A 14,835-nucleotide genomic window follows, 5' to 3' on the forward strand; every position below is an offset into this window, starting at 1 on the left:
CCTCTTCAGTGCTCTTAGAATGGCTTTAGGAAAAATCTGTGAGACAGGTGAAGTGGCAGAAGCCTGTAATCCCAGAGGTTGAGAACTGTCATTTGAAAGACAGTCTCTGAATCTTAGCAAACCTCTAAACAACTTGGTAAAACCTGTCTCAAAATAAAACATAAAAAGGACTGGGGATGTAGTTTAGTTCCCAGTACCAAACCAAACAAAAGCAAAGAAATATCTGAAAGATTACAGAAATATCTGAAAGATTACAGGGATGCCAGAATACATATACATGCAAAAATATTGGTGAAATATAAAATTAATAAATATATTTTTGAAAAAAGTGTAAAGGTTCTTCAAAAGCTTAAGATAAAAATGACATATATTCCACTAATAATAATTTTGTGTAGCAGAGCAAGGATGCACATGCCCGTTCTCCCAGTGACTCAGGAGCATAAGAAAAGATGATCTTAAGTTGAAGACCAGTCTCAGCAATTTTGTAACGTCCTAAGCAAATGAGTGAGACACTGACTCAAAAAAGGGGAACAGGTTGGGCTATAGCACAGTGACAAAGTGCCCATGGGTTAATCTCGAGTACATAAATAAATTAAAATAATAAGAAATAATAATAAACCTGGGTTTAAAAAAATGCCATAAACTCCAGTAATAATATTTCTGGGTATATAAGTTAATTAATTTGGAAACTTTTCTCAAAGAAATAACTGCAGTTAAATTTTTATTGTAGCTTTATTCACAGTATTTAATTTTGAAAAAATGAAATTTCAGTTACGCATGGTGGGAATGCTTGTAATCCCTGGGACTTGGGAGTTTGAGGCAGGAGGATGGGGAGTTCAAAGCAGCCTCAGCAATAGTGAGGCACTAACGAACTGTTTCTAAATAAAATGTAAAATAGGGTGAAAAACAAGCCTCTACCTCAGAGCAAAGCCTATCCAAGGAAGGGACATCACCTTTGTCCTTGGAAAGACCCACAGAGCACTCCTAGGCACATTCCCACCGTGCTAAGTTGTTTATCTACAAATAACAGTAGAGATATGCTGCACCAGGTGTCCCTGACTCAGTCAGGCTAGGTGGGGATCCATAGCAACCCCCTAGCAGCCACCAATCAGCATGAGACAGGGAAATAACTGGAATGCCAGATGACCCTCCCAGTAGTTTATGGTGGTTGATAACATGTTGGGAAATAATGTAGTTCAGCACGTACACTCCTCTTGGCTTAAACCAATCAGTTCAAATGAATACCCGTTTTGTAGTGACCAATCACCCCTACCCAACTTGTTCCCGCCAGTGGATGTGCTAATCATGTTTTAGAGTTGTTATTTGATTTTCCAGCGGTGTGTGATGATTTGCTAAGAGATGCTATGATGTATGTGAAGTCCCTGCCTTCTCAAAAGAATGTATAAAACTGCTGCAAACCCTGGGGTCCGGGCCTCTCAGCATCACCAGTTACTGTGTGTGAACGCAGAGGACCGAGCTAGCTAGCAACAAACACCTCTTTGCTGTTTACATCGATCTTGGTCTCTGGTGGTCTTTTGGGGGTCCCGTCCGAATTCGAGCATAACAAGGGCGGTTGATGTGACTAAGTAGTTGAATGCCTCTGAGTTGAATTCTTGGTATTGTCACCCCATAAAGAACTTCCTTTTAGATGAAAGAAACATCAGAAAATTTCTTCCAGCTTCACAACATCCAACTGATATGCTGAGTTCAGGACCCTGAAAAGACCACGAGAGACCAAGATTGTTGTAAGAAGCAAAGAGCCTTTTATTGCAAGCTAGCTCAATCCTCTGCACACACAGCAACTGGTGATGCTGAGGGCCCCCAAGCTGAGGGTTTGCAGCAGTTTTATACACTCTCTGAAAAAGGCAGGGACTTTACATACATCATAGCAAATCACACCAGGGGAAAATCATAAAACAACTCTAAAACATGATTAAGTGGTGGGAAAGAATCTGGAAAGGATTATTGTTAGCTCAAGGGGTTGACACACTTAAAAATGATTGGTTTAAACCATGAAGGTGTCACAAGGAAGGTATGTGCTGAGCTGCAGGGCTTCTGGTTTAAATATTGGTCACCACACCTAGGTGGGGGCTGTCTGGAATTTCAGATACTTTGATATCTTGGCTTATCTTAGGCAATCACAAACTGTGGCTTTTCTGAGAACTCTTTGAGCTGAGCTTTCTGTGGTATTTCCTGGCTTTATTACTGCAGTAGTTCAGGGGTTAAGTTTCAGAACAAAATGGGGTCCCAAGTAAAGTGAAGTTGCCTAGGTCTTTCACAACTACTCCCCTTAGAGGCTACACACTTATAGTCAAACTTATGTCTAGAAGGCAAGACTCAGAAACTGATATTTTCTAAATATTCCAAGAGACTTTTGTATCTGTGGGCACCTTATGTTAGACTGTTCTAAAACTAAGGACTGAACAAATATGGGAGGTTGGAATGAGAACACAACACATAGTAAATTCTTCAATGGAGAATTTTAACTCATACTCTGTGATAACTGAAACCACAATTGAAGATAATCTTAGATTCTCTGCTTCAATGATTCTTGGGTTATTGATTCAATCCAAACATATATTTAAAAAAGTATTAAAGCTACTGGTTAATATTAATGTTAAAACAGTGAAGCCAGATTTAAAGATAGGTAGTTAGTGTAGTTAGGTAAATTGGGTCTAATATTGTGTAAGATAAAGAAATTGGAGACCATTATCCAGAAGGGAGTCCTAGGAAGAACACCTGGGGATATTGAAATGTTAATGTCCCCAAGGTCTGGAATGCATCCTAAAGAACTGTTAATGAAGTAGCTCCCAGCAAACAGCAAGGTGCTAATCAAACCACCCCAGGCTCTTCCAGCCCAGATTACTCCTACAGACCACCTATCTCGCACCTTTAGGCCTCCTCATCTGTATTTTATCTCTGCAGGATAGAGGAAAACAAAGGACAGAAATGTGGAAGGACTAAAAGAAGACCTTAGCTAAAAAACAAAGGGAAGACCTCCTCCTTCCATGTATTCCTGGTCCCCTTCTTCCTCTGGGAGCAAGTCTTTTCTGCTATCCTTTAATAAAGCTTTCTACTTTATACTCTACACTGCCTGGGCATGCTTCTCTGGTGTCATATTCAGCATTCAGGGAAGCAAGTGTTATTAAAAAGGTACCAGATTATTTACATTGTAAGGGTAAAAGAAATCAAAGTTAAAGTGTAAAAGTTAAAGGGTAAAAGAAAGGGCATTGTAAAGTTTCTAAGCTTCAAGGCCTGAGTTAAAAGGTAAAGGATTAGGTATTGTTAAGTTCCTATGCTACATTCACAACCTGAAATTCCTGTAGCTGTTAAGACAATGCTTGGAACCTCCCAGTAAATATTTCCCCTGACTGCCTGGTTGTTTAATAACTTAAGGGCTCTGTGTGGTCTTGCACGTAGGCATCGCAGGGCCTAAACCAATCAGTTTGAATGTGTACCCCGCTTTAGAACTGACCTATCACCCCCGCCCGACCTGTTCCCACCAATGTATGTACTAATCAAGTCTAAGAATTGTTGTTTGACTTTCCCACGGTGTATGATGACTTGTTAAAGGAGACTGTGATGTATGTAAAGTCCCGCCCTCCCCAAAAAGTGTACTTAAACATTGAACAACCCCTGTTCTGGGCTCTGGGTTGTTCTCCCTTCTTGAGTGGGCATGGAGCCCCAGCATGCTGGAATCTCAATAAACCCCTTTTGCTGTTGCATGAGTCACGGTCCCTTGTTGGTCTCTTTCTCCAACACTTCGCCGGACCCTTACATTTGGTGCGTTGGCTGGGAACTTTGCATCGCCGGACAAGGAGACCCCAACGGACTCCTTTAGGGGGTAAGTAAGGCGCCTCTTCTTCTTCCTCCTCTTCTTCTCCTCCTTCTTCTCCTTCTTGTTTTTCCTTTGCGATCGCTCAGAACTTTTTGGTTCAGGATTTGTTTTTGGCTCAGTGGAGAGCGTGAGCTCTCAGAGCTTTTTTGTTCGGGATCGGTTTTTCGGTTTGGGTTGGCAGAGTGGCTGCCAGCGGAGAGTGTGAGCTCCCCCTGGCAGTGGTGGACAGACATGTCCTGAAGCCACAGGCCACGTCCTTGTAAGGGACGCCTTGGAGGACTCGGGGAGGGATGGATGGGCCCTCATTCGGTGAGAAGGGATTCTGCTGCCAACCCGTCAGGTCTTGCCAGCTATTCTTTTTCTCAGGTTGAGTTCACTGTCTGTCTTTAATCTTTGCTTCTGAACTTGTGTTAAACATTTACTGTGTGTCCATGTCACGTTTGTATCATCTCTGTTTGAGTAACTCCCTCTAATCCACAAAGTCAGAGACATTGTCTTTCAGCCGGGCTGCATGGCCATCTAGATCAACAGCCATGTGTTTTAACCTGGCAGGACCCCTGCGAATCTCTTCCTGCATGGGCGGGGTCCGCGCAGTCCGCCCGGAGGATTCAACTCGGCGGTACGGCGGATCTTTCCAGCCCCCGTTCCTCCCGGCCCCTCCACCCATCTGTCCTCTCTGCCCCTTCGCCGTCTCCCCTATCCGGAGGGGGGGGTGCTCCGGCGGGCACAAGGGACGGGCAGGCGGGGTGGGGGTAAGGTCGGAGGGGGACCGCCCCTCCCCCTCCTCCCGGCTGGCGACTGGCTGCCACCGGGTGTATTTCCACCACAGCGGGCGGGTGGGGGCGGAGGTGGAGTTGACGGGAGACTGCCCCCCCCTCCCGCCGCAGCGATCACCAAATCCCAGGGCCAAAGAAGCGAACGGGTTTTCCCAGAGTCGGGTTGCTTGGAAATGCAGCCCAAACCGGGTGGTAAACTTTACTTCCCTTTGCTAACTGAGATTAGGAAAGCAATGCTTTCTTTCCCTCAAGTAATCGGCTTGAGTACAAATGGAGATGCCTACTGGGGATTTAACAACTTTGACATCTCGCTTTGACTTTTCTCAAAGCCCTGTCCTCATTATTAAATTGGCGTTAATTGGCTTTGGGGGATAGGAACCAAATTTTCAGTCACAAATTTTGACACCCCCGAGGGGACTTTTAAGGAGTTCCCACTCTGCTTTCTTGGGGAAGCCTAGCATTCGAAACAACTGCAAACAGAGGATCAGCTTTTTGGGAGCTGACTACTGAAAAGTTAGGAGATTTAAAAAAATGCCTAGTGCCTGGGGTCAAACCAAACCAGAGGAACTAATCTTGGATGTAAAAGGTGGGGCTGAGAGACTCCCAGCAGCTGCCAGAGCCATTTTGCTCTGGGGAACTCCCTCATTCCTTACCTGCACTTTAAGGATTACTCCACCTCTGTTTACTTAACAAAAGGGACAATGAATGCAGTAATGTGTTGATATTATAGATTGTTTCTTACGGATGATCTTGGCTGAATGTGTATCTAAAAGATGATTTTTTTATTGTAACAATTTGGAATCTGAATGGGTTTCTAAAGCATTGCACTATCTTACAGTTAAAAGTTGGGTTTAAGCAATTGTTTAGCATGATTTCAGATAGGTCATGCTAGAAAACTTAAATCCTTAGGATAAAAAAAAATTAAAGAGTTTCAATTTTGAACTGGGTAGCCTGAGATTTCACTAGGTATTCCAATGCATTAACTTGGGCAAATAATAAATTATGATATGATATCTGTTCCCCTCAGTGTGTAAGATTCAGGGAAAAAAAGGTGCTAAATTAAAACGTTGGTCTGGCTTATTGAAATGACATTAATTAACAACAGTCCTGGGAATTTTTAAAGCTTAATTTTAGACACACATGGTAGTGTATGGTTCTTTTTAAAAATTTTCAGGTAATTTAGTGTAACTTAATACTACTTTAGGAACTTCAGAACAAAGAAAGTGTCTTAATGATCCTGAAGAAATTTCTTCTGTGGTAGCTTTTTTATTATTAAGATCCTATTTTCAGTTTTGTGTGAGCAAGTTTTTCTAGTGTAGGAAAATGTAAAGGTATGAAATTTTATAAATTGTATCTTAAACTTGCATCATAATTTTCAACATCAAAACCTGGAAATTGTGACTTATGGTTAAAATGCCTTAGGCATGAGGTTTCTGTTCAGAATTCCAGTTTTCCCAGTTCCTTCCAGACCTCAGCCAGGACTTAAGCTGATATGCAAATAAAAGAAGCCTGCAGCACTCAGCAGGAGGCAGATCTCAGGCCCAAGGAAAAAAAAAGAGCAAAAGTGTCTTTTTACCTGAACTCAAACTAGACCCCAACCAAAAAGTAAATTATATGATATTTACTAATTAATGGCCAGTCATCTTTTTTAGGATTCTTGCTTTTTCTTAGATTCTGTATTTTTTTGAGCTCATGATTTTGATCCTGCAGACGGGTTAATATTTTCTGATCAGTTCTATTTTTGATCAACTGTGGAGTTTTTAAACATTGCAATGGAGATTTCACCTGAAAAAAAAAAAAACAGCTACAAGGCCTTGTGTATGTGTGCACACTTGTGTTATGTGTTGTATGTCAGTATGTCTGTATGTGTGTATGTCCATATATCATGCAGTTATATGACAATTGGCAGATATATGAGGAGTGCTCATTAAAAAAATTAAAAAAAAATGGATCAAAATATCTTTGATTCACGTGATTCAAATGGTTCAATTTAAATTGGGTAAACAGATAAAAGTAAAGATGTCTTTAAAATTAAGCTTATAAGTTTTTCTAGGTATTCAAAAAGACCCTAATAAAATGTTGATATCTATAAAATAATGTGCTTAAATTCAGAAATTTACAGATATTGTTTCAAAATGTGAACAGAAGGAGGTTAACAGATGGAAAAGAGAAACTAAAAGGTTCTACATATGGATTTAATAGAGGGAAAATGTGTTTCTGGATAAGAGAGTCTATGTGATTAAGTAATTAAGAGGGTTTAAGTAAGTGATAAAAAAGGTTTGTGTAAGGTGGTTATATGGTTAAACAACAACTGTTATTTTTCAATATATTTCTTGTGCTCTCTTACTCTGCATAATGAAGTTCTTCCAAACCCAATTGCAGAAAGTTTCTAATCAAACTTTCAACCAGCTTCTGCTTAGGCACTACCGGCCTCTGATGACCGATGAACCCCCAACATCTTCAAGAGAACAGTTCACTCAGTGCTGAAGCTCACTACCAGGCACGATGGAATGCAACGGACATCAGACAGCGGGAGACAACAAGTTTGGAGAACCTCTTAATCTGCCACCCTGGATTCATGAATCTTTATGTCCTTCTAAGCTTCCTCATGGCACTTGGCCTCTTTTCTGTCAGTCCCCCAGCATGGAACTTCTGCCAAAAATTGACCTTTGCTTTAATCTTTATCTTCATTCTGTTTTTATTCGCTCTGATTTTCTTCAGGTGCTGGTAACGCCAACATGGCACCTAAGGACTTCTTCCTACCTCCTTCTTCTCTGAAGTGGCGTGAAAAGTTCCTGCCCGTGTAAACTCTCCCACCGACGCCAATCTCAAATCTTGCTGGTGGAGAACCTTAGCCCCAGTGAGAACTAATTCCTGGGCTCCGGAGCTGATATCTGGAAGAACTTACCAATAAACGGGTTGCCTGCCATTTATCTAAGCCCTACCATCTCCCCCTTAGTTCTATATAAGCACACAGCTTTTTGCAAGGTTAATTATGGTGCTATTAATGTGTTCATATCTTCCAGGTATACAAGTGTGTAAGGTAAAAGCTTCAAAAGAACATTATATAAAGCTGGTGTTCTAAAGTTGTATGGTAATTCTGGGCTTAAAAGAAAAACATGTTGGAGATTTATTTATATCATTTGTGTTCTACAACTGGACTTGTTATCAATAAGATATGTACAGTTCCATGTTACATTTTACACTGAGATACAATTTAAATGTATTTTTAAGTTAATGAGAGCCTAATCTGTGTAAAGGTTTTATTGTGAAACACAAAAATACTTTGCTACTTTTCTACAAGATGTTAAAAGCTTTCAGCCTTTCTTTAATTCATGTTTTAGGTGTAATATTATATTATGTTAGCTAATGTTCATGTAAACTTGAACAACAATTTATGTAAACTTTATAAAATGATCAGCTTCAGAACTATAGTACTTGAGATTTATAAAGAGCACTGCCTTACTTGAGATAAGGCTCTGTCCCATCTCACTACATGTGAAAGTGACTATGGAAGAAGTAAGCCAGATTTCAGTACAGTTAAAGTTGTGGCCAAAAGTAGGTTTATGCCAAGATTACTAGGATCTCAAACAGGGAATTATGATGTATAACCCTGCCAGAATTCAAGGTAGCTATTATGTAAGCTAAATATGTTTTTACCCTAGTTAGTTTTGTTTTGTAGTTTGCTTATAGATGGTTTAAGGATTGCCTGTTAATGTTTTAAAGAGGTACTGCTTTAAGAACACAACCTGGGTCAACATAAGATAAGGAGTTATCACCTAGAGAATAGAGAGATAGACATTAAAGCCCAATGCTCTTAATATAAGGCTGTTAACTTATTTGCTGGATGTTTAAGATTAAGTTTTAAAATTGAAAATTTGGCTCTTGCCCTCTGAGTCAGTCTGAATCAGGGAATAGGGGACTTCTCCAAAGGGCTCTGCAACTCTGAGCCACATAACTTCCTGATCAGGGAGATTAATGACACCAGTGGAGGACATAAGGCCAATCGGTGCATTTGCTGTGAAGAGGAGGGTCATCAGAAAGGGGAAACATCCCTGATGCTTCCGAGGAAAGCCACATGGTCAAGCAAGGCCTGGACCCATCCTAACATAAATGGAACTAGCAGAACTGAGAAGCTGCTATGAAGTTCCCCGAGGACTCCCAGGGAAACTCAGCTGACTGTTAACAATAGATAAGAAAAAAAGTCAGTTTGACTTGCTTCATCTTAAACACTTAGCAAAGACAGTTAAAGCGAAAGCACACCCCCTCCCCCCGCGCCTGCAAGGTAGGCGGAACTGTGACCACCAACAGAAAAGGCCCAGTGGCCCACGGAGGGGCAGAGCTGCCAACCACGCCTGCAAGGTAGGCGGGCCTGCGACCCACAGGCAGAACAGGCGCAGCAGCCTGCTGAGGGGCAGAGCCGCCCCCTCGCCTGCAAGGTAGGCTGAACTGTGACCACCAGCAGAACAGGCCCAGCGGCCTGCTGAGGGGCAGAGCCGCCCCCTCCCCCCATGCCACCAAGGAAGGTGGAACTGTGACCACCAGCAGAACAGGCCTAGTGGCCCGTGGAGGGGCAGAGCTGCCAACCTCGCCTGCAAGGTAGGCAGACCTCTGACCCCCCGGCAGAACAGGCCCAGTGGCCTGCGGAGGGGCAGAGCCACCCCCCGCGCCTGCAAGACAGGTGGACCTGTGACCACTGGCAGAACAGGCCCAGGATTCCGCGGAGGGACAGAGCAGCCCCACGTGCCTGCAAAGTAGGCAGACCTTCGACCACCAACAGAACAGTCCACACCTGCAACCAACAGACAGAACAGGCCCAGCGGACTGTGGAAGGGTAGAGCCGCCCCCCTGCGCACCTGCAAAGTAGGCGGACTGGCGACCCACCGGCAGATCAGGCCCAGCAGCCTGCAGAGGGGCAGTGCCGCTGCCTGCGCCTGTAAAGTAGGCAGAACTGCGACCACCGACAGAACAAGCCTAGTGGCCTGCAGAAGGGCAGAGCCACCGCCCGCGCCTGCAAGGTAGGTGGACCTGCTAACGACCGGCAGAACAGGCCCAGCAGCCTGCCGGCGGGGTAGGCACATTGCCCCAGTTGGAGGAGGGGCAGAGCCGCTGCCCGTGACTGCGAGGGAGACTTTGCAACTATACAAGAGCAATATAAATATATGGGGGAAAATTCAACATCACAACAGATTCACCAAGCAGAAAGAAACACTAACAGTATGAAGAGACAAGGAAAGAAAGGACCACAAACAATGCAGGTCAACTCAACTTCAGAAGAGGTAATATCTGCAGCAGATGGAATGTCAGATAAAGAATTCAGGATATACATGCTTCAGATGATCTGGAGTCTCAAGGAAGACATCAGACAGCAAAATCAGACAATGAAAGATCACTTCAACAATGAATTACATAAACAAATCCAAGAAGCAAAAGATCAACTATACAGGGAGATAGAGGTTATAAAAAACAAACAAACAGAAATCCTAGAAATGCAGGAAGCAATAAACCAACTTAAAAACTCAATTGAGAATACTACCAGCAGAGTAGAACACTTAGAAGATAGAACATCAGACAATGAAGATAAAGTATTTCAACTTGAAAAGAACATAGACAGCTCAGCAAGACTGTTAAGAAACCATGAGCAGAACATCCAAGAAATATGGGATAACATCAAGAGACCAAATTTAAGAGTCATTGGGATACAGGAAGGGACAGAGTTTCAAACCAAAGGAATGAGCAATCTATTCAATGAAATAATACGAGAAAACTTCCCAGACTTGAAGAATGAGACAGAATCCCAAATCCTAGAAGCCTACAGGACGCCGAATGTGCAAAATCATAAGAGACCCACACCTAGACACATTATAATGAAGATGCCCAACATACAGAATAAGGAGAGAATTTTAAAAGCTACAAGAGAAAGGAAGCAGATTACATTTAGGGGTAAGCCAATCAGGATAACAGCTGATCTTTCAACACAGACTCTGAAAGCTAGAAGATCCTGGAATAACATATTTCAAACACTGAAAGAAAATGGGTTCCAACCAAGAATTGTGTATCCAGCGAAATTAAGCTTCAGGATGGAAGATGAAATTAAAACCTTCCACGATAAACAAAAGTTAAAAGAATTTGCAGCTAGAAAACCATCTCTTCAAAACATCCTTGGCAAAACATTACAGGAAGAGGAAATGGAAAATAACAATGAAAACCAACAGTGGGAGGTAGGACAGTAAAGGGGGGAAAAATAATCAAAGAGGAAAACAAACCATGTTTAGTAACATAAATAAACAAATATGGCTGGAAGAACAACCCATATCTCAATAATAACCCTAAATGTTAATGGCTTAAACTCACCAATTAAGAGACACAGGCTAGTAGAATGGATCACAAAACAAGACCCAACAATATGCTGCCTACAGGAGACGCATTTGATAGGAAAAGACATACATAGGCTGAAGGTGAAAGGTTGGGAAAAATCATATCACTCATATGGACTTCGGAAACAAGCAGGAGTGTCCATACTCATATCAAATAAAATAGATTTCAAGCCAAAGTTAATCAAAAGGGATAAAGAGGGACACTACATACTGCTTAAGGGAACCATACACCAACAAGACATAACAATCATAAATATATATGCCCCAAACAATGGTGCAGCTATGTTCATCAAACAAACTCTTCTCAAGTTCAAGAGTCTAATAGACCACCATACAATAATCATGGGAGACTTCAACACACCTCTCTCGCCACTGGACAGATCTTCCAAACAAAAGTTGAATAAGGAAACTATAGAACTCAATAACACAATTAATAACCTAGACCTAATTGACATATATAGAATATACCACCCAACATCAAGCAGTTACACTTTTTTCTCAGCAGCACATGGATCCTTCTCAAAAATAGATCATATATTATGTCACAGGGCAACTCTTAGACAATATAAAGGAGTAGAGATAATACCATGCATCTTATCTGATCATAATGGAATGAAACTGAAAATCAACGATAAAAGAAGGAAGGAAAAAGCATACATCACTTGGAGAATGAACAATAGGTTACTGAATGATCAATGGGTTATAGAAGACATCAAGGAGGAAATTAAAAAATTCTTAGAGATAAATGAAAACACAGACACAACATATCGGAATCTATGGGACACATTGAAAGCAGTTCTAAGAGGAAAATTCATTGCTTGGAGTTCATTCCTTAAAAAAAGAAAAAACCAACAAATAAATGATCTCATACTTCATCTCAAAATCCTTGAAAAAGAAGAGCAAAACAACAGCAAAAGAAGTAGAAGGCAAGAAATAATTAAAATCAGAGCTGAAATTAATGAAATCGAAACAAAAGAAACAATTGAAAAAATTGACAAAACTAAAAGTTGGTTCTTTGAAAAAATAAACAAAATCGACAGACCCTTAGCCATGCTAGCGAAGAGAAGAAGAGAGAGAACTCAAATTACTAGCATACGGGATGAAAAAGGCAATATCACAACAGACACTTCAGAAATACAGAAGATAATCAAAAACTATTTTGAATCCTTATACTCCAATAAATTAGAAGATAGTGAAGGCATAGATAAATTTCTTAAGTCATATGATCTGCCCAGATTGAGTCAGGAGGATATAGACAACCTAAACAGACCAATATCAATTGAGGAAATAGAAGAAACCATCAAAAGACTACCAACTAAGAAAAGCCCAGGACCGGATGGGTATACAGCAGAGTTTTACAAAACCTTTAAAGAGGAACTAATACCAATACTTTTCAAGCTACTTCAGGAAATAGAAAAAGAGGGAGAACTTCCAAATTCATTCTACGAGGCCAACATCACCCTGATACCTAAACCAGACAAAGACACTTCAAAGAAAGAAAACTACAGACCAATATCTCTAATGAACCTAGATGCAAAAATCCTCAATAAAATTCTGGCGAATCGGATACAAAAACATATCAAAAAAATTGTGCACCATGATCAAGTAGGATTCATCCCTGGGATGCAAGGCTGGTTCAATATACGGAAATCAATAAATGTTATTCACCACATCAATAGACTTAAAAATAAGAACCATATGATCATCTCGATAGATGCGGAAAAAGCATTCGACAAAGTACAGCATCCCTTTATGTTCAAAACTCTAGAAAAACTAGGGATAACAGGAACATACCTCAATATTGTAAAAGCAATCTATGCTAAGCCTCAGGCTAGCATCATTCTGAATGGAGAAAAACTGAAGGCATTCCCTCTAAAATCTGGAACAAGACAGGGATGCCCTCTCTCTCCACTTCTGTTCAACATAGTTCTCGAAACACTGGCCAGAGCAATTAGACAGACGAAAGAAATTAAAGGCATCAAAATAGGAAAAGAAGAACTTAAATTATCACTATTTGCAGATGACATGATTCTATACCTAGCAGACCCAAAAGGGTCTACAAAGAAACTATTAGAGCTAATAAATGAATTCAGCAAAGTGGCAGGATATAAAATCAACACGCATAAATCAAAGGCATTCCTGTATATCAGCGACAAATCCTCTGAAATGGAAATGAGGACAACCACTCCATTCACAATATCTTCAAAAAAAATAAAATACTTGGGAATCAACCTAACAAAAGAGGTGAAAGACTTATACAATGAAAACTACAGAACCCTAAAGAGAGAAATAGAAGAAGATCTTAGAAGATGGAAAAATATACCCTGTTCATGGATAGGCAGAACTAACATCATCAAAATGGCGATATTACCAAAAGTTCTCTATAGGTTTAATGCAATGCCAATCAAAATCCCAACGGCATTTCTTGTAGAAATAGAGAAAGCAATCATGAAATTCATATGGAAAAATAAAAGACCCAGAATAGCAAAAACAATGCTAAGCAGGAAGTGTGAATCAGGCGGTATAGCGATACCAGACTTCAAACTATACTACAGAGCAATAGTAACAAAAACAGCATGGTACTGGTACCAAAACAGGCGGGTGGACCAATGGTACAGAATAGAGGACACAGAAACCAATCCACAAAACTACAACTATCTTATATTTGATAAAGGGGCTAAAAGCATGCAATGGAGGAAGGATAGCATCTTCAACAAATGGTGCTGGGAAAACTGGAAATCCATATGCAACAAAATGAAACTGAATCCCTTTCTCTCGCCATGCACAAAAGTTAATTCAAAATGGATCAAGGAGCTTGATATCAAATCAGAGACACGCCGTCTGATAGAAGAAAAAGTTGGCTACGATCTACATACTGTGGGGTCGGGCTCCAAATTCCTCAATAGGACACCCATAGCACAAAAGTTAATAACTAGAATCAACAAATGGGACTTACTCAAACTAAAAAGTTTTTTCTCAGCAAAAGAAACAATAAGAGAGGTAAATAGGGAGCCTACACCCTGGGAACAAATCTTTACTCCTCACACTTCAGATAGAGCCCTAATATCCAGAGTATACAAAGAACTCAAAAAATTAGACAATAAGATAACAAACAACCCAATCAACAAATGGGCCAAGGACCTGAACAGACACTTCTCAGAGGAGGACATACAATCAATCAACAAGTACATGAAAAAATGCTCACCATCTCTAGCAGTCAGAGAAATGCAAATCAAAACCACCCTAAGATGCCATCTCACTCCAGTAAGATTGGCAGCCATTATGAAGTCAAACAACAACAAGTGCTGGTGAGGATGTGGGGAAAAGGGTACACTTGTACATTGCTGGTGGGACTGCAAATTGGTGCAGCCAATTTGGAAAGTAGTATGGAGATTTCTTGGAAAGCTGGGAACGGAACCACCATTTGACCCAGCTATTCCCCTTCTCGGTCTATTCCCTAAAGACCTAAAAGGAGCCTGCTACAGGGACACTGCTACATCAATGTTCATAGCAGCACAATTCACAATAGCAAGACTGTGGAACCAACCTAGATGCCCTTCAGTAGACGAATGGATAAAAAAATATGTGGCATTTATACACAATGGAGTATTTCTCTGCATTAAAAAATGACAAAATCGTAGAATTTGCAGGGAAATGGATGGCATTAGAGCAGATTATGCTAAGTGAAGATAGCCAATCCCTAAAAAACAAATGCCAAATGTCTCCTTTGATATAAGGAGAGTAACTAAGAACAGAGTAGGGACAAAGAGCATGAGAAGAAGATTAACATTAAACAGGGATGAGAGGTGGGAGGGAAAAGGAGAGAGAAGGGAAATTGCATGGA

At 40.9% G+C, this 14,835-nt stretch overlaps 2 long non-coding RNA genes across 2 annotated transcripts; both read left to right on the top strand.

Annotated features, from left to right (window-relative positions):
* Nucleotides 1-2,609: 2,609 nt before the first annotated feature.
* On the top strand, nucleotides 2,610-5,132 carry LOC125614814. The gene is made up of 2 exons (XR_007345369.1): nucleotides 2,610-2,647; nucleotides 4,990-5,132. It is a non-coding gene; the product is annotated as an uncharacterized LOC125614814 (long non-coding RNA).
* Nucleotides 5,133-6,592: 1,460 nt separating this feature from the next.
* LOC125614813 lies at nucleotides 6,593-8,127 on the top strand. Its single transcript, XR_007345368.1, has 2 exons — nucleotides 6,593-6,765; nucleotides 7,592-8,127. It is a non-coding gene; the product is annotated as an uncharacterized LOC125614813 (long non-coding RNA).
* The last annotated feature ends 6,708 nt before the right edge of the window (nucleotides 8,128-14,835 follow it).

Source organism: Marmota marmota, unplaced genomic scaffold (genome assembly GCF_001458135.2).
Source record: "Marmota marmota marmota unplaced genomic scaffold, marMar, whole genome shotgun sequence".
Classification (NCBI taxonomy): Eukaryota; Metazoa; Chordata; class Mammalia; order Rodentia; family Sciuridae; genus Marmota; species Marmota marmota.